A 20,632-nucleotide genomic window follows, 5' to 3' on the forward strand; every position below is an offset into this window, starting at 1 on the left:
GAGAGCTGTGGTTATGAATATTTATCCCTTTCCAGGAGCACCTTCCTTTAGCTCTTTAATAAGCAAAATATGATCTTGCCTTATACTCCTTAGAGAAAAAAAGAAATAACCAAAGATCTATCTCAGGTTCTGCTCTAACCTACATTTATCTACCTCCCCCACCCCCGACCTCTTTTCCTCCTTTTCAGAGGATGAAATGACCTTCCTGTATTCAGTGCTGATAACTCTATCTTTTCTATTAATTTTATGCCCTCTGAGCTCCTCTAGAACCTCAGTTACATTTATTTTCATTCTCTCTTTTCTGTCTAATTCCTCTCAGATTCTGCACATTCTCAAACATCCCATTTCACCAACAAATGAAATTCCCCCACACATCCTTATTTTTATGTCCTTCTATTCTTCTATTGCTACCCAGTCACCTACATCACTTTTCCTTCTATGGTTGAACTTCTGCCAGAGGTAATGTACACTAGCTGTTCTAATTCAATAATCTGTCCAGAGTTGTCATGTAAATACTACGATCAAAGACAGTTTATGAATTATTCTGACACTTAATTTGGTGCTTTATTTAGTCACTTTCTTCTTGTGTATTGACCTTTCACCTTACTCAATAAGGATGTTTGCTTTGGATGAGTATGTGAATGTAACTTGCTGCTTTAACCAATGAATGGAAATGGTATCAGAGCACCAACTGTGGGACCTCATGGAGGAAATGAGAACTTTAAGGATAGTAATGGGTACTGTGGGGAAATAAAGACCCCTCATTATCAGTTACTGAGATGAAATTCTTAGAGAAATGGTGCCTCAAAAAAAAGTGTAGTCAAAATAAATGTGCATATCCTCATAGATGAATTACAAATAGTTTTTGCACTCATGATTCCAGAAAGTACCAGAGGGTGAGTTCTTGATAATGTGTCACTCAGAAGTAAACACAGATGTCAGGGGAAACCTTTTCTGTATGGTTTATCCTACCTTGAAACCAGAGACCAGTTGAGAGTTGCTGAAATTTGGTTCTTGCTCCATAAAAGGAGAGAGTGTGCAATTAGATGAGCCCTCCTCTGTTGACAGAAATTACTGAGATTTATGATGCTGTGAGGGGACATGGGGTACCTTTTACTGTTAGCAAGTGTCTGGTTACCCTGATGATAATCCTGGTCAACTCATTTCTGGGGGTATACAATGGTATGATTGCTGTTGGATGAGGACCCTTAGGGATACTAATTTAGTGCATGTCTAGATGCTGCAAAATCTCATTTCTAAAGACGAAGCTCAGAAAGAAATGAATAGAAAGTAATTCAAACTATAAATAATAATAACACAATATTCATCTTATAAAAATTCAGAGTAAAAATTGAGAAATAAAGCAAAACACCAAAATTTAACATGGTGAGTAAAAACTAGGTGACTTCAGTTTATGAAACTTTAAAGGATAGTACATTTAAATACTACACTCTTAGTTTTGTAAAAATATGTACATGTTACTTAAGTTTTCAAAAGCACTAAGTATAGATCATTTTTTATGATTTTTATTATCAAATTTAATTTTAAGCTCCCCGGCTTGCTTTTTCCTCATATGAAGATTTCAGGAAAATGCTCAACAACTTTGTTAAAGTGAAGATTTAATTACTGATAGATAAAAGCTATTTGTTTCTCAATAATTGCAATAGGTAATCATTGCTATTAAAGCGAAGTGTGCATTTGTTTTTCTTAGTTTACTGACTGATGTACATCATCTTATCAGGGCTACTGGCCTGCCACTAAGCACTCTGATATACAAGTTACTGGAATTCCAGCTGAGTTTGGATGAGAACAGCAAAAACAGACAGGTAATTTGCCAATGGCAGAGACAGCATTTTGAACATTTTCATTTAGTTTGCATTACTTTCTTTAACCTAGAAAAGAAAAGGTAATTTCAGAAAAACTCTTAATTTAAAGAAAATGAAGTTTAGATAAAGCAATTCAAAGATCCTCTAGAGAAAATTGAAATAAGAAATACAGCTAAAATGGTCACCTTTATATTAACAATTGTGATAATTGAACAGAAAGCCAGAAATAGATAATCGCTACAACAAAGCTAAAGAAATGATGCTACAAATATTATGTATATAAAATATAGGTGTGTTGCCCTTGCCCCAGATCATAATTCAGTGTGTAATCATTTAGGCTGTTTTGATTCTGCCTTAGACACTCTATGTTCACTTGGGCTTTTACCTATGTCAGTGCCATAGAAAATGGCAAAAGGGAAATTGTACATAACAGAATGCTTTTTCAGAGAAAAAGTAATAGGTTTTGTTGTGGAGGGTTAGAAACTATAGGTTAAGTTATTCTTTAACAAAGGACCAGTGAACTGTATTTAGCCATGCTGGGCTCCTATCCTTCGTCAACTTGCTTAAGCAAGACAGACCTACACACAGGACTTACCTCACAAAATGAAGCAGTGGTCAACCTTATCGAGAGCCAAAGAGCTTTCTGAAGGGCAGTCGCTTTAAAATAACCCAGGCTAAAAGCCTGAGGATGTTATGGTTAACGAAACAATGAACGGAACCAAAGCATTTAAGATAATGTTTGAGTGCCTTCCTTGGGCACCCAGGCCTTCAGACACTTGATGCAAATCTCATCTGTCTTATTTCAGTCTTTTTGGCTGCATTGGATCCAGGGTAACAATACAGGTTGAGAGTGTTGCATAAATTCCAAGAAATCTGCAGAGCAAATAACAGAGCTAACTGTGGCTGTGGTCTTGATTAGAGATTGCCTCTCCCGTTGCGGAGCACAGGCTCTGGATGCGCAGGCTCAGCGGCCATGGCTCACGGGCCCAGCCGCTCAGCGGCATGTGGGATCTTCCCGGACCGGGGCACGAACCCGTGTCCCCTGCATCGGCAGGCGGACTCTCAACCACTGCGCCACCAGGGAAGCCCTTGATTAGAGATTTTTAAGGGAGGTTTTTTCCTGCTTCTATTTATGCTTTTACTAGAACATCTTATTGTATAAATGCTTGTGTGGAAAAATGTGGATGGGAGAATGATGCCACTGAGAACTAGGCCAGGGAAACTGTTAACCTCCCGATGGCATCTTTCCAGACAAAAACTGGGATATAACCAATTTTTCTGTGGCTAATATAGGGAGGGCTATCCTAGGGTTTTCTCTAACAGTTGGATAAGTAAGCAGATACTTGCAAATGATAAAAATAGGGATTGGGTTGAAAAAAGCGTTGAAACGGCATTACACAGAAGCTGAGCTGTAATCAAATTCACACATTCGTGTACCTCATTGCTGGACAAAACCTCAAGTGGGCACTTGCTCTGGGCTCTAGAAGGTATTATTATCCTCATTTTGTAGCTATGTCCCAAAATTTCCCCAAGATTATGTGTAATCATTAACTTTATCATTAAATAGCAATTGTAATGTAAGCCAGAAAAATTCAGCAACCATATTTCTGTTCAGAAAACCAATTGCCTTTATGAATAAGAACCATGCAAAAAGAAGTAAGGAAAATTGAGTTTACCTATACTGCTGATGTGAAGGAGCTATATGGCAATACAAAAACAGTGGGTAATCTACACCTAGCCTCCAAAACTTCAAATGCAGTCAATGACATCTATGAGACACATTGCTCATGGTCTGCTACATGGAGGCTAAACTAATGATTTTCATCTGGTGGTCAGTGTAAAATTAATGACCCTCAGAAATAGTGGTCTAAATGGATGCCAATCTGTCATAATTACAACAATAAAAATAGCTATAAAAGAGAATTCTTAATAACATTGATTTCCAATACTGCCATTCTTTTATGTTCTTAAAATTTACATTGTTATAAATGTTTCTAAAATATGCCTGTAAAATAAATGTTTTTCTTAGGATAAAATGGGAGGAAAAACAGCTTTGTTTTTCTAGCGCGGTGTGAGGCCCAGGTTTTTTGATATTGCTTTTTGGACTATAAGATATAACAACTAGAGAAACTTTATTCTAGAAACTTATTGAAAAGCTAGCTTTCTTTGCTGACAATGTATGGCTTGATTTACTTGCTTATTGGATTTGCAGATGTTATTTCACTGATGAATTTGCTAGGGCTGTCAAAATAAGGCACCACAGGCTGGGTGGCTTAAACAAGGGAAGTGTATTTTCTCACACAGTTCTGGAGACTAGATGCCTGAGATCAAGGTGTTGGCAGGATTGGCTTTTTCTGAGGACTTTGAGGAAACGATCTGCTCCAGGTCTCTCTCTTTGGCTTGTGGATGGCCGTCTTCCTTCTGTGTTTTCACATTGTCTGCATCCAAATTTCCTATTTTCATAAGACTATCAGTCATATTAGATTAGGGTCCACTCTAATAACCCGATTTTAGCTTAACTGCTTCTGTAAAGACACTGTCTCCAAATATAGTAACGTTCCAAAGTCCTGAGGATTAAGAATTCAGGGTTTGATTTGGAGGGACACAGTTCAGCCCATAACACCAGGAATTTTCCTCCCCTCCTTCCTTCCTTTCTTTCTTTCTACTTTTTAAAAAATTTGGGGGGATCTGTACATATCATCAGATGCACATATTCAGAAATATATTCACCTCTGTGTTAGTTTGCTAGGGCTGCCATAACAAAACAGTGAAACTGGGTGGTTTAAACAACAGACATTTAATTTCTCACAGTTCTGGAGGCTGGAAGTCCATGATCAAGGTGTCAGCAGGTTTGGTTTCTTCTGAGACCACTCTCCTTGGCTGGCAGATGACTGCCTTCTTGCCGTGTCCCCACGTGATCTTTGCTGTGTGCGCATACACACACACGTGCGCACGCACATGCACTCACACGCACAGTGCTGGTATCTAACTGTCCTTTTCTTATAAGGACATGAGTTAGATTAATTAGTACATACCCTAAAGGTCTCATTTTAATTTAATCACCTAGTTAAAGACATCTCCAAGTACAGTTGCATTCTGAGGTGCTGGGGGTTAGGGTTTCAACATATGAATTTGGGGAGGGGGCAGACACAATTCAGTCCATGACAATATCTTAATTGCATTGCATCTGAATCCTGATGCCAAAATCCAGGCCGTTGCTGTGATATATAATAAGAAAGGGAAAGAGGAAAGAAACCAACATTTATTATGCTTCTCCTGTGAGTGGAGCACTAAGCTAGGTAGTTCAGAGACTTTAAATGCCTCTGTAGCCACCTGCTGCGTACTTACCCTATGCCAGGATCGTTATATACATTCTTTTTAATCCTCACAACAAAGCTTCAAGCCAGACATGATTCCCACTAAAAAGAAGACAGAATTGAAGTGATAGGTGCTTTTTGGAGCGGAGATTTACACAGAGGAGTATAAGACTCAAAATCCCTTGCTCATTCTTCATGACACTAGAGTGACACCTGTATACTCAGATCCTTGATAGGCAACCCATGGTCATTCCAACTTGTATGCTCTAATTTCAGGAACCTTTTCCTGTTTCAAATGGAAAAACTGAGGCCCAAAGGGAACCAAACCTATCCTATCTGTCTCCTCTACTTCAGGGATTTGTCATCCGAAGCAATTAGTCTGTTGTCAACTACAGTTGCTTCAGTCAGATATGGAGGTTTGCAGCAGGGAGCCTTGTTGATGGGAATGAAATGGACCATTTTCCACATAAAATTTAAAACTTTGCTATGACTACTGCCAAGAAGAGAAAAGTGGGTGATGGAAAAACTCATGCCTTTCAAAGTAGGTGGGCTAAGGAATGTTAATATTAAAGATGTTGTTGTTTATCTCATATTCGCAATGGAAAATTTTCTCTTTAAGAGGAATTTGGGGACAGTTAAGTAGTTTACAGGATCAGTCAAGAAAAATTGAAATCAGCCAGCTTCAGAAGAGCCAAACAACAAAATCTTCCTTCAAAGGCTCAGCATTACTGGCGAAGTATGATAGGTGCAACTAACCCAAAAGCAGATGCACTGTTGGTGAAATAAAAGGATGCTATGTAAAGCTGCAGATATCGCTTTTCTTGATTTAAAAAAAAAAAAAGATATCACTTCCCAATACAGGAAATGTTGTTTATTGTACCCTAAATGTTTTGCAGAGAAATAATGAATACTGACTGTATTAAGAAGGCTTCTCTGTGAGAGCCCAGTACCACCAGTTATAGACCAGATCATAAGGACAGTCAAGCCTGTTCAGAATGCCTCTGAGCTCTTTACTTCTTTCAGGATGGGTTTCCGATGCCCTCATGATGCTCTGGGTCAGGTCCCCAAAACTACCCTCTCCCAATGAAGTCCTTAACCTCACATCCTTAGTCTTGAGGAAATTCCTCCATCCTGATTTATCCAGTCACTACTGGTCCTACTAAATTAGTTTCTTAAACTAATTGGAGAGATGCTGTAACTATCTGATATGTGACCACTTTCAGAGCACATATATACAGTTTAACCCAAAATTATATTGTCTTCTGAGAGTGTTTTCAGGCCCCAGGGAGGACTTCTAGGGAGAGATACTTGGCCTGGGGAATCTTTCCTCTCTTCAAACATGTGTTTTCCTACGGTTACATGTATTATTCAATGAATCTATCTAGCTACTAGCTATCTATCATCTATCTATCATTGTCTATCTTTAAAAACCACTCACAAAGTAAAATACAAAGGGCCAGAAATCTCTGGATTTCCTGAGAGAACATCTGGTTCTCTCATGTCTTAATCCTCTGTGTGCAGAAAGAACACCAGCTTGTCACATACCTTCTCTCTACCTTGTTGGAGTGAGAGTGGGAAGACAATTCCTTCTGCTCTTTTCTAAGCATATATATTTTTACATCATCAAAGCCTGTTGTATCTAGTTTTATTACTCTTAAATGTTCATTCATTCCTATGTACTTATTTATAAAATACTGTATGTTTTTACTTGTCTCAATGACCCGTGTTTATCTTGCCGTTATGCTTAACATTTTTCAACTATATCATGTAACAGTTGGCCAACATAGAGGGATAGACTTTTATATTAGTGTTTCTGAAGTTCATATACAAAATTACCCACTAAAGATTGAACTTTCTACAGCTAACAATAATCAAATTTTATTTGAAATGTGCCTTTTGGGGTGTAGTACCTCTTCATAGTTCTCCTGAAGATAATTAGCAGGACACTCTCTAATCAGCATTTTATCTTATTGGTTAATAGCACTCTAACTTATTTTATTATCATTCATTTATGAAGCACAAACATGTATCATTCATGTATTAAGTGACTGTTTTAATTCCAAATGAAAGTTTACCAAAACCTCTCAGATTTCTAGATTCTGTACCACATTGTTATTTTATTAGGAAACCTCAAAAAGAAATACACTGAAGACTGTCTTAACTGCAAATATCAACACAAATTTGGAACTTTATCAAGGTGATGGTTTTGTACCAGTGTAAATATATCATATGCCACTGAATTGAACGCACTAAGAATAGTTTATTTTACGTTATGTGAATTTCATCTCTAAAAAAATCAACACAAAGATAGAAAAATCTCCAAGAGGCTCATCTCCCTCCTTTATAGAAGAACCTTACATAACTCCACCAGAATAAGTGTCTATCCAGGCCACAGAAATCAATTTGAACCTGCAGTTCTGAGAGAGATTAGGTCAGGCTTTAAATAAAGAAGTTGTAGACAAGTTAATTTGTCACTGAATTCTTAAATACCACTCAAGTGTCCAAGAACTGTACTTCCAAATTATTTGTTCTCAGAGCTATATTTCCAAATTATTTGTTCTCACTGTGATAAATTGTGTGGCCTGGTTCCCAAGATCCATTGTAAAGTGTGATCGATCATCCTTGTTCTTACAGGTCCCTGGAGAGGAAATTTTTTTAACCTTTGGTGGCATTTTCTAATATTTTACTCTGACCCTCAAGGTTTGTGAGGCTCAGTTAAATCTCTCCTTCAGTTTTCAATATCCATTTCTTCTCTTGTAAATCCCCAATAGGAATAGATAACTGATCTGAATCCACCAGATACCACTTCAGAAACTTCAGTATTGTTGCTGATCTTCATTTTCCAAATTTCACAGGCTTTTCCTCAAAGACTTCTAAACAAATGTTAAACCATCTCTATTTTTCACTTCTTGCCTCTTTTCAATATTTCCACTTTATATATCATTTCATAATGTTCCAAACTAGATATAATTTTTACCCAGATGTGTAATGGAAAATTAATTTCTTCTTCCAGCATATCCTCTTGTCCTCTAGATACATAATAATATCATCTAACAGCACTGGTGCAATGAATTAAAATGTGCGTTCACATCTGTACCTCACTTGTTCTGTATCAGCCCCGTGCTCTTTACTTAAAGTAATGACACGGATAATGTGTTACTGCGCTATATTCTGCATTGAAATTCAGTTGGAATTCAAAATCTTTAGCTATAACTGATGGTTGTTGTCTCTCTGAAATGTTTTTAATCCTATGTGTGTTCGCTATTAAAATTCACTTTGTGTACTTCATTCCAGCGCTTCTAACTCTTTTTGAATTCTAATGCTATTTCCAAAATACCCATCTACCTGAGTAGTAGCTGGGAAGGCTGATTCTCCAGTGTCTTATTCAGATGGAAATGGGTGTGTTGTCTATGCACGGTTGTGAGCAATACCGGAAAATAGCAGAACAGGGATGGTAGTGGGGAGGCAAAAACAGGACGTAGGTGAGGACAGTGCAGGTGGTTCACAGGTCAGAGTCCCTAGCCAGGGGCTTTGAGTTGACAAGGAGACCATATGAGACCCATGAGTACAGAGTGTGAAACTTAAGAACATTTATTCCAGCTCCCTTACTACTTGGGAGGAAAATTTCTGAGCCATCATGTATTCTTTTGCAATTGCTGCCATAACAAAATACCACAGACTGGGTGGCTTAAATGATAGACATTTATTTTCTCACAGTTCGGGAGGGTAAAAGTCCAAGGTCAAGCTGTTGGCAAGTATGGTTTCTTCTGAGGCCTCTCTCCTTGGCTTGCAGGTGGCCGCCTTTTCATTGCGTCCTCACATGGTCTTTCCTCTGTGTGCACCTCCCTGATGTCTCTTTGTGTGTCCAGATTTCTTCTTCTTATAAGGACATGACAGATTGGATTAGGGCCCACTCTAACATGCTCATTTTAGCTTAATCACCTCTATAAAGGCCCAATCTCCAAATGCTCCAAATATCTGCATTCCCAGTATTTACCTGAGCTATTAAGGTCCATTTGCATATAGTGACTTAATATCACTCCTTACTGGATGCTTTTCTCATCCCTACTCCTCAGGTTTTCCCTGCACCTCCCCAAATCTCCACTCAAATCCTTTTCTCAGGGTCAACTTCTATGGAAAAAAAAAAACTAGGACAGATACAAAGGAAGGAATATTACAGTGTTGTAGAGTGACACAAAGACCATCAGTCCAGCATCAGATGACCTGAATTCAAGTTCTATCTTCAAATCCTGGCACTCCTGTCATCAGGTTTTCAACTTCCTTAAACCAAGGTTTCCTCTTCGGTAAAATGGAGATGGTAACAATGTCTGCTTTTTAGGGTTCTTTCAATTCCTAAATTAGAAAATGAATATATCACAGTTATTTTAAAATATTATTATTACCACAGTAACACATAATTCTGTGTCCTCAAAGAATTCTATTTAATTTGGACAGTCAAATTTTTATACTGCCTAAGGCAGCATATGGTTAAGTTTCAAATGAATGACCATCATAGTCACTGCTGAAAATATTAAATAACACCAGATTCTAACTCAATCCAGAAAGCTATCCTGACCTCTGGATACATTTACTTCACTGGTATCTATTATTCATTTGTTATGGGAGAGAAAGGTTATATAAGAAACTTCCTGCCATCAGAGCTTATGATCTTGCTTGGAGCCCAAGACATGTACACAAATGAATGAAATAAAAAGCAGCAGGTGCTAAGTACTACAATGCTAGATGAATACACTTCATACAAACTTAGAAAATTGTACAGGGTAAACACTAAGAATGGTCGTGTGTTCAGCCCTCAAGTGGACTGTGATTAGACAGTAGGTTCATATATCAATAAAAAGTAATTTTCATAAAACCAAAACAAAAAAAGGAGTTTTATAAAATCACACTGTAGAATCATAAAAATTCAGCACTGAAAAGGACCCTATGAGCAGTCTCCTAGCCCACTGGTTTTCAACATGGGCTATCACCCTAGGGGCATTTGGAACCATGAGAAGGATGGTTTGGGCTGTCATGACTAGAGATGGGGAAGCATGAGTGGGTGGGGCCTAGAAATGCTAGCCACACAGCAATAGAGGGGACACACTGTCCAACAGCCCAACAAAGAACTCTCCTGCCCCCATCCTACCCTCCAACCTCTCAACCTTCCCACCCTCTGTTACATAGGAAAAAAATGATGCTCACAAAGGACAAAAGATTCTCCACAATCTACTGGGTTTAGCATCCATATTCCAGACAGTGCTCTCCAGTAGAAATATTGTTAAGCCCAAATGCAAACTATGTGTAATTTTAAATTTGCCAATAGTCACATTGAAATATGTTAAAACTGGTGAAATTAATTTAATCATATATTTTATTCAACCCAGAATATATAAAACATTATCATTTCAATATATAACCAATATATAATCATCGATATGAGTTTTTTGTACTAAGTTTTCAAAATCTGTTATATATTTACACTTAACAGCATATCTGAATTCAGACTAGCCACATTTCAAGTGTATAGTAGCCACCTGGAGCTAGTGGTTTCCATATTGCAGCCCTAGGAGAGTCTGTGTTTTTCTAAACCATCTTTGTGTTTCTTACAAGAGGCACGTCATAAGCAATTAAGTGAAAGACCTCAGTTGACTCTATCTACTGTTCCGGTCACTGTATCATAGGAAGAAATGAGATCGGTGTGACCAAATGTGTTTTTCAGAAAGCCAGAGCCATGGTGGTTATTATTTTGTACCTTCTGATCTTCTAAGCAGCTGAAAATTGATTTCTGTATGAGTCGCTTGAGTATTTTTTTTTTAGTTTTGAAGCTAAATGGACCATTTTATAATTCCAGGCTTAACTTTTTTCTGAAAAATATGCAATCTTTTTGCCATTTTCCATAATTGCTTTCATTATTCATGATATTATATGAACACGAATTTCCAGTCTTCTTGTCAGAATTTTATATAGCTGGGTTTTTCTTACGGCTCTGCCTTTTTTTTTTAAATTGTAGTTTGCCTAAATTTCCCTTGCTGAAACTTCCATAAATATTCCCATGTTTCCTCCAGCTAATAAAACTATCTATTTCTTACCCTTTCTTTTTTTTTTTTTTTTTTTTTTTCGGTATGCGGGCCTCTCTCATTGTTGTGGCCTCTCCCGTTGCGGAACACAGGCTCCGGACGCACAGGCTTAGCGGCCACGGCTCACGGGCCCAGCCGCTCCGCTGCATGTAGGATCTTCCCGGACCGGGGCATGAACCCGCGTCCCCTGCATCGGCGGGAGGACTTTCAACCACTGCGCTACCAGGGAGGCCCCCCCATTATTTTACAAGACCAATTTTACATGTCACTAAGTTCCTTCTGGCATTCTTTCATTCTGTATTGAGTATAACTATTTTGTCCATTCTTCCTCATTTCTCTAAAACTTGGTTATTAAATGATAAATATTTTGCTTGGGGTATTCTATTTCTACTTGACTTTCAATAAAAATACCCCTGAAGTAAAAAAACATAAATATACTTTCTAATATTTGGATTTCAAGTACAGGACATTTGAACTTTAAAGCTTTAAATCCAGCAAGACAGATTTTTAACTGTATCGTGTCTGTACATCGATGGTTAGATTATGAAAAAGAGGCAATTGTATCAACTCTTCTGAAACTCTTTAAGGGATGATTTATCCACATTTTAGTTGGAATTTGGTAACTTTATGGCCTGAAAGTGGACAAAATAAATATTCATTTCTAGTCTATGCATTTTTTTGTTAACTTCTCCTCAACCAAATACAGAAAGTTGTATATTTCAGGCAATGGATCTTTTTTTTTTCAAATTTATTTTATTGAAGTATAACTGATTTACAATGTCATGTTAATTTCTGCTGTACAGCAACGTGATTCAGTTATACATATACATACATTCTTTTTCATATTCTTTTCCATTATGGTTTAGCACAAGTTCCCTGTGCTATACAGTAGGAACCTTTATCCAGGCAGTGGGTCCTTATGGATGCTTTTATTTAAGCTTCTTGGGTGAATTTTCTGTAGAGGTCCAGATTGTAAATATTTTAAGCTTTGCCAACCCAGTAGTCTCTATCACAACCATTCCATCTGCCTGTCATTATAGCATGAAAGCAGCCACAGACAGTATATAAAGGTATAGGTTTGACTATATTGCAATAAAACTTTATTTATAAAAAGACCTCAGGCTATATTTGGTCTATGGGCTATAGTTTGTTGGCCCTTGTTCTAGATATTCTAGAATCACTCACTTTACTTTGACTATATAAACTAGCCATTTGATCTCACATCATGATTCTGGCATAATGTTGAGTTGTTACACTGAGCTTTGAATACAAAGAAGACAGGTTCAGAGATCACTAATTCTCATCTGACTATGAAACTATATTTGTTGTCTTTATTTTCCTGCTATGTGTATAATAAAAAATCATTTATACCTCTGCTTTTAAAACAAAATTTATCCAAAGTTTACATTGTTGTTGCTTTATTTTAGTAGTTTCCATAAAACTACTTCACCCTCAGCTTTGGGTGAAGCTTCCTGGCTTTTGGCCCTTAATTTTTACATATTTCGCACTTTGAATTCGTTTGCTGCATGGTGAACACTTAAGTTTTTTGACTTACACTATAGCATAAAAACAGCCTTCCAAGGAGGATTTATCATAAATGTTTCTCCATAAAAGTGTAAGGATGGAGCTTCCCTGGTGGCACAGTGGTTAAGAATCCGCCTGCCAATGCAGGGGACACGGATTCGAGCCCTGGACCGGGACAATCCCACATGACACGGAGCAGCAAAGCCCGTGTGCCACAACTACTGAGCCTGTGCTCTGGAGCCCGCGAGCCACAACTACTGAAGCCCTCACTCTTACAGCCCACACACCGCAACGAAGAGTAGCCCCCACTTGCCACCACTAGAGAAAACCTGCATGCAGCAACGAAGACCCAATGCAGACAAAAAAAAAAAAAAAAAAAGAAGTGTAAGGACGAATTTATAATACCACTGGCTGAAGTGGACAATTTTAGAATTAATGTGAAACATACCAATTTGAAGAGCTTTCAGTAGTAGGCCCTACATGCGATGTGTTTGAAATCCTGATGTGAATAAACACACCAAAACAAAATGCAACGTAATAGCCAAAACTTTTCAATGACAGAAAGGCCTAGAGCTGCTGCAGAAATGCTTCCTCTGGTTGTGGTTACTCTGGGTTGTTGTTACAGTTGAAGTGTTAAGTGGCTAAGTTCCAATTGCTATGGGAACTGTAACTGAAATTTGACCTTTGATATATTTACACATTCAACCCTAACATTATATTAACAGGTTTTGCATTTACCTTGTGTCTGTAAGTGGCTTTGTTTTAGGCTTTCAGGGATATTGACTTGAAAAGATCCTCTGGGAGGGAAGAAGCAGAAAGCTTGATTTCTTTCAGAGTCTCATCCCCTCCTAGCATCAGAGTTTACTTCTGTAGCATCAGTGTGTAACCATGCTTTTTGAGGATAGGCAATGATTTCCCATTTAGAGACTACTCCTTTAAAGTAAATAGTGGGCTCATTTTTCACAAAGTCGGTTGCTTGGCTATTTGTGTTCGTTGATTAAAACTTGGTCCGCACAGCAGGTAGATTTCCTGTGCTTGTCAGAAAACAAGAGAAGAAAATCAATAGTTGTGAGTAGCCATAAGTGAGAAATAACCATCATTAATTCTTTCACCTTCTTTATCACATCAAGTTCAAATATGGGTGAATCAACACACCACAGTAATTCCTGCAATTGTTATTGTACCTCCACAAGTTAAATCAATTAAACTATCCTCTATGATTATGCAAGTTTGAATATTGTGAGTAAATATGAACCATCAGGCTCATGAAGCCCCTACAAGGTTTCACAGTACCAAAGCCCAAAAGGACTTGCGTGGACTAACTTGGAAATGAAAGGGGTTAACATTTATGGAGGACTTCCTGTGCTGGGCAATATGATGGATGCTTTATGTAGGCAATCTCATTTAGTCCTCACAACATTCCCCAGGACTGTTGAGGCTAATGAACTTTCCCCAGTCACACAGTTAGTAACTGGTGAAGCCATTATTTGAACCTAGTTCTGGATAATTCCAAAATCCCAGAATTCTATAAAAAAAATCTATGTTTTTGCAGATTTCTAGTTCAGTGAATAATATTTGTTATGTTTTTATCAAATAGCTCAAAGTTTCCATAAAATATTCCATAAAATATTGACTCTGGTATTTCCAAAAAGTGTTTGAAAATACCAAAGTCAACATCGGGATTTATTTCAGGAGTAATGTCCATTTATTGAGCATCAGATTTTGTAACAATTAATGAAGCATAAGGGTCTGGTCAAAATAAAATAAAAATGAAAGTGGAAATGCAAAGCAAGAGAGAGTTGAAACAAAGGCCTTTATTCCTTCAGTGGCACTCTTCACCTGTTTATATACATTCCTGTAAGTTAGTGTCTACATTGCAGATACCAAGAGGTTTTTGTTTAATAACAAAGAGGTTAAAATGCTGCTATTTCTATTTATGCAACTTTTCAACGTTAGCAGTTACAGCAGGGGGTCAAAATCTGGCTTCACAATGCCTTTTAAAGCACAGTAAAGGGTTTTAATGGGCAACGTAATAGAGCCAGATTATTCTGGGTTGTAATGCAAAGCGTAGCATGTCTATTTTCTCTTGCCTGCTCCATTTAAGTTACCTACTGCCCCCTGCAGGCATCTAAGTTTCCCTTCCATAAAATAGAACTGTTCCTTCAAATGAAGTGTGTGTGCATTATTTCTTAGAGGAATAAAATTGTGTTTCCATATGATAAATAAAAGCAAAAAGAGAAAGTGTGCTGTAGTGATCTCTTGGAAGGGTTACCAAATTCCAAAGACTAATCTTCAGCTTCTCAGTTTCTGAAATTGAATCTTGACATCATGTTAACATTGATTAGATTCAATGGAATGGATTCCCAGTATATGAACTCACAAAAAATTGATGTATGAACTAGAGCAGTGGTCCCCAACCGTTTCGGCACCAGGGACCAGTTTCGTTGAGGACAATTTTTCCACGGGTGGGGGGGTGGGTGGGATGGGTCAGGTAGTAATGCGAGCGATGGAGAGCAATGGGGAGCAGCAGAGGAAGCTTCGCTCACTGGCCTGCCGCTCACCTCAGGCTGCGTGGCCCAGTTCCTAACAGGCCACAGACCGATACCGGTCCACAGCCAGGGGATTGCGGACACCTGAACTAGAGTCTCAGTTTATTAAGTTACTCTTAGATGCAGATTTCTTCCTAGGTACTAAAATTATTATGTCTTCTTTGCAAGGGACCCTCCTTCCAGTATCTTGGTGACTGGTTGCTATGGCCAGTCCACAGAGTTGAGATGGATCCCCACCCAAAATTTGGTTTGGATTTCGAAACTAATCATCACAACACACACACACACACACACACACACACACACACACACACACACACACACCAAGAATGTATGAAAAGGTTTTTTATTCCCATAATGAAGCTTTCTGGGGAGAGCAGGACGGGCCTCTCAAGCTGATCTGAAATGGCTTGAAAGAACTGTGAAAGGACAAAAGGAGATTGCCTTTGAGTTTTTATGGTGGTTAGGGGCTGAGGCTGGAGTGAGGGTTTTAAGTGCATGATTTGAACTTGCTGTTGGTGACAAAGCACCTAGGTTTTTATCAGCTTGCCCAGATGTGAGACAGAAGGGGAAGAGGGAGGCGTAAGGCATAAAAGATGTCTGTAGTCAAGCACAAAATGGTGGAGTCAGACTGTTATGTTGGGTCCAAAAAAGATAGTTTAGTGAACATGGAATCAGTGCAACATGCAGTGAAATGGCTTATACAAAATATGGCAGTGAAATCTAAGCAGAATCCTGTCCCACCACAGCACAAGCCCCTCGGGCTTCCAGAATGTCAGGTTTTGATGTCTCTATCTTTTGATCACTATTGGGGAAAAATATCTACAAATTCTTGTTCTTTACTTCTATTCGTGAGATTTTCCCTGAAAACATTCTTTGATATTAGATAATTCAGTAAGGTTCCTGACCAACCCAAGTCCTTCTTGACTTTTTAGCCTGAGAATCAGCATATCTTTTTTGGTGGTTTCTTCAGATCAGTAAATCTGTTGTGGGTAGAGTTAAACTATTTTAACTCATAGTGTTTTAAGGAAATTATACTGTCCACCATCTACAACCACTTTCAATTTTTTTCTAAACTGGATGATAGTGAATCTTCCTTCTATTGTTTATGAAGTCTCATCTTTCATGTAGAACACTGATCTTATTCTCCCATATCATCAGCTAAAAGGGAAATAATATGGATAATGTGGAATGTTGGTAACAGCAGAGAAAATTCCTATAAAATGACTATTTAATGCAAGAAGAGTAAAATAGTAAATTAAGATCAAATCTGAATGACTGTGGCCAACAGTTCTGTGTCTCTGCTGAGGAGAGATCAAAAGAATACACTCAAAGAGAAACAGAGAAGATTCAGAATAACACCTGAAAAACATCTGCAAAAATGGGGAAGAGTCAGAAAAAACCCTCTTTTAGAAGTTTATTTTTAGAACTTCCCTGGCAGTCCAGTTGTTAAGACTCCACGCTTCCAATGCAGGGGGCGCGGGTTCGGTCCTTGGTCAGGGAACTAAGATCCTGCATGCCGCACCGCACTGCCAAATGTGCTTATAAGAAGAACAAAGTACCTTCCGTGCCTGCAATTGTCTAGGTCAGTGGTTCTCGATCTGCTTGGAGTCATAGGCCTATGGAGAATTGATGAAAATCCTTGGTGGAGAGAAAACTCACGTGAAGCAACATTTGCATTTGACCTATAACGTGCATTAAGTTATTCAATACTAACTTTATGCTGTGTGGCGGATAAAAAAATCATTCCAAAGGGTAAAAGTTTGTTTCATAAGCTACTTAGTCTGCAGTGTCTCATTATTGGCTGGCTGTGTACATTTAGAGTTTCCAATTTGTCTCTGAACCTGGCTTTGTGTTTTGTTACTCAACTATTACCCTACTTATAGAGCTGAAATATAAGATGACGGTGTTGAGGATAAAACAGCCCCTCAACCAGGCTTACAAGGATCAGACATGCACATAATAATAGCAACCTTTGATTGAATGGTTACTATGTACCAGGCACGGTACAAAGCACTATCTCGTTTAATCCTCCAATGACTTTATGATATGGGTATTAATCCCATCTCTTTGATGAGTAAAAATGAGGCTTAGAAGGTTTAATAATTTGTCTAAGTATTTATTGAGCACCTTTTGAATGTCTAATACTATAAAGGAAGATACAAATGAAACAGAACATAGACAGTAAACTTTTAAAACTAAAAAAAATTTTTTAACTAACTGCATTTTAAAATGTCAGTGCTTGAAATTATGACATGTTGTTGCCAGCATTATGGTTTAATTATAGCTCAGACTAATGGTGTGGAGAGTTGACTTCTTCTAAAACTCTGTGGGTGTTCATTTAGGAAATGATATATTCCATCATAAGGCTCTGTTGATGATGGTGTTCAAACAGATATACCCCAGATATTTGAACTTGAAACAAAATAAAATCTCAGACTTAATGCAAGATAATTTTTATAAGCCAAAAACTCATATCTGTTGTTTGTTACATATACAAAGTAATTGATACAGCTTAATGGTGACATTAAATGTACTTCAAATAGATGTGACACTACTGCCTCTTTATAGCTGTGAACACCTGTGTACTTTCAAAATAACAAACTTTTTTAAAAGAAAGAAGAATAGAAGAAAAATTATGCTTGGAGAGTTTCCTTTTATGCTCACTGTTTTGAAATAGCTTTGTGTAAAGGCAATTTCTATTCTCTCCCATTATTCTTTTACATTTAAATATCATAGCAACTTTCCTATAAGTTTTATCACCAATATCCATAGCTTTGACAAAGACTTTATAGGGTATTACTGCTTTGAAGTAATTTGGCCCCTTTTAAAGATTTTTTTAAAAAACTGAAGCATAAAAATGTTAGGTGTCTCTGTGAAATAATGCTGCATTCAATGCTACACTTCCACCTACGCGGTTAGAAAAAGCTGAGTGATTTTGAAATCTGGAGATATGGACTGCGTCATAGCCACTATTTTCTTTCCTACCTTACCTCCTCAACTTTCCTGATCTTTCAGAAGAATTTGAAGTTCATAATTTCCTCCCTTTCCTTTCTCTTTGACTTATGCATTCACCCATCGACTTGTCAATCATTCTGAGTAGCAAGTACTAGAGATACAAAGATAAAATCATTTCCCTGTTCTCAAGGTACTTGAAGTCTCTCGGGAAAGACAGATTTGGAAACTATTGCAATGTGCTCTGCTAAATACCACTGGAGTTCTAGGAAGGACCACTGACCCAGCCTCAGAGGTTGAGCTGGGCCTGTTAAGGAAGGCAAAGGTAATGTGTATGTCTAAAATGTCGTATATGTCAGGACAAGTGGTGAAAGTTGAAAATGGAGAAGCATGCCGGGACCAGCTCACCTGTAGTGACTTGTTATATCCCACAACTGGGAATTCAAATTCCATCACGAATTGCATTAGCAAGATATAACAATTGAAGAAGCTTCAGTGAGAGAGTGACATGGTAATATGTGCCAAGATCCCACTGGAAACTATGTGGATGCAGAATGCACCAGATTAACAGAAGAGATGACAGGTGATTGGAGAGGGCCATTGAGAGGCCCCAAACAACTGCACTAAGAATGTAGCAGGGAGAGATGTGTAAGAAGTTAATTGAGGCAGAATCTCCAGGATTTACAGATTGATGTTTTGTGGGGAGTGAGTGAGATAGAGATAATTCTCACATTCTGGCTTGAGTTACGAGATGGATGATGGTGGTGTTAAACAGGATTGGGGATCAATTCATCTTTTTAATGTGTTGTATTTTTGGTGCCACTGAAATATCTGAGTAGAACTGTGTAAAAACCCCATTAGAAGGTGAGTCTGGGGCTCTGGAGAGAAGTCTGGTTGTGGATAATATAACAGTTTAGGAGCCATATAGGTGGTGGATGAAGCTGTATGTATGAATGAGGTCATCAGTATCTACATTAAAAATGAAAACAGCAAAGGGCCTAGGGTCTCCCGCAAGGGGAAGTACTGCCTTGCTAGAGGCCAAACTGAGGAGCTTCTAGGCCATATGGTGCCCTTGTTTGAATTAGAGGACACCTTTACTGCCATCAGCCCGAACGTCATCATAATGAATTTACAGATGTGTACAGTCTACAATGTGAATGGCACCCCTGGAGCTGAGCAGTGCACAGCCTCCCCTAATCATACCTAGTGGAGATAAAAAAAATCAGCTGGGAAGGAGACTGAGAAGCAGCCTCTAGGAAGATAAGAAGAAATCAATTATTTTGTGGAACAAACAACAAGGACAGAGTTTCAAGGTAGAAGAGCGGGCAGCACCACCCCTACCAACCGTGACTCAGAAGTCAGGTAAATGTGGTCTGAAAATTTTCAGCAGGAGCCAATTGATCTTAGTGACGATGCGTTCAGAGGAGCGCTCAGCTCTGGATTAGTCTCCTTCTGAATTTGGATGTTCTTTTTCTCCTGTGTCTTGCAGATGCTTTGACCCAGACACTGTCCTGCTTCCACCCTCTCTACCATCTGCCTACCCCACACGTTATCTTCCTGTCTCATGCTTTCACTTTTGCTTTGAGAGCTTTCTCTTCTCCTGTTTTGGATCTTGATACATTTTAATTTTGTTCTTATTCCTTTTACCTTTCACAACCACTTTCACCTCCACCTTACCCAGCACACTCAGTTTCCCTTTAAAAAAACGTATCTAGAAAAATGGTACAGATGAACTCATTTGCAAGGCAGAAATAGAGACACAGACATAGAGAACTAATGTATAGACACCAAGGGGTGAAACGGGGGGTGGGATGACTTGGGAGATGGGGATTGACATATATACACTAATATGTAAAAAATAGATAACTAATGAGAACCTGCTATATAGCACAGGGAACTCCACTTCGCTGTACAGTAGAAACTAACACAACATTGTAAAACAGCTACGTCCCAATTTAAAATATATATATATCAGTTTTGGTCACAATTCTCATAGACATCTACTGCCCTTTAGATGTATTTGTCAGCACAAATTTATATTTGAATACAGATGTCTTCTGAACAAGAGATAAAAGAGAGGGTGAGGTCTTATATTTACTATCATCTTTTTGCATGAGGAAACATATAAGCCTGATTTGAGGTAGGCATACCAAACCTTCTGGCCTCTTAAAGTCAAATGGGAATTCTGCCTTTTCATGTATATGTAAGCTGGAGTTAGGGGCAGAAACAGAGGTCAAGAAATAGACTCATCAAGAAAAGAACTCCACTTTCTAATGTCTATCACAGTGAGACTTAAGATGAACTGGTTAGTCATAAATTACATGTAGAATAGTATCATTCATTTTTTTAATTGTGAATGCTGACTTTGATATGTCTACGTAAAT

The 20,632-nt window shown here is 38.2% G+C and overlaps 1 protein-coding gene and 1 long non-coding RNA gene across 4 annotated transcripts in view; one reads left to right on the forward strand and one right to left on the reverse strand.

The window, feature by feature from the left end:
- Positions 1–20,632, forward strand: part of FAR2 (fatty acyl-CoA reductase 2) — a 138,455-nt gene that overhangs the window by 23,195 nt on the left and 94,628 nt on the right. The gene's annotated exons all lie outside the window — the stretch shown is intronic.
- Positions 13,352–20,376, reverse strand: LOC117201718 (uncharacterized). Its single transcript, XR_004483805.2, has 3 exons — positions 19,594–20,376; positions 16,856–16,912; positions 13,352–13,773 (listed from the first exon to the last, which is right to left on the reverse strand). It is a non-coding gene; the product is annotated as an uncharacterized LOC117201718 (long non-coding RNA).

Source organism: Orcinus orca, chromosome 11 (assembly GCF_937001465.1).
Source record: "Orcinus orca chromosome 11, mOrcOrc1.1, whole genome shotgun sequence".
Classification (NCBI taxonomy): Eukaryota; Metazoa; Chordata; class Mammalia; order Artiodactyla; family Delphinidae; genus Orcinus; species Orcinus orca.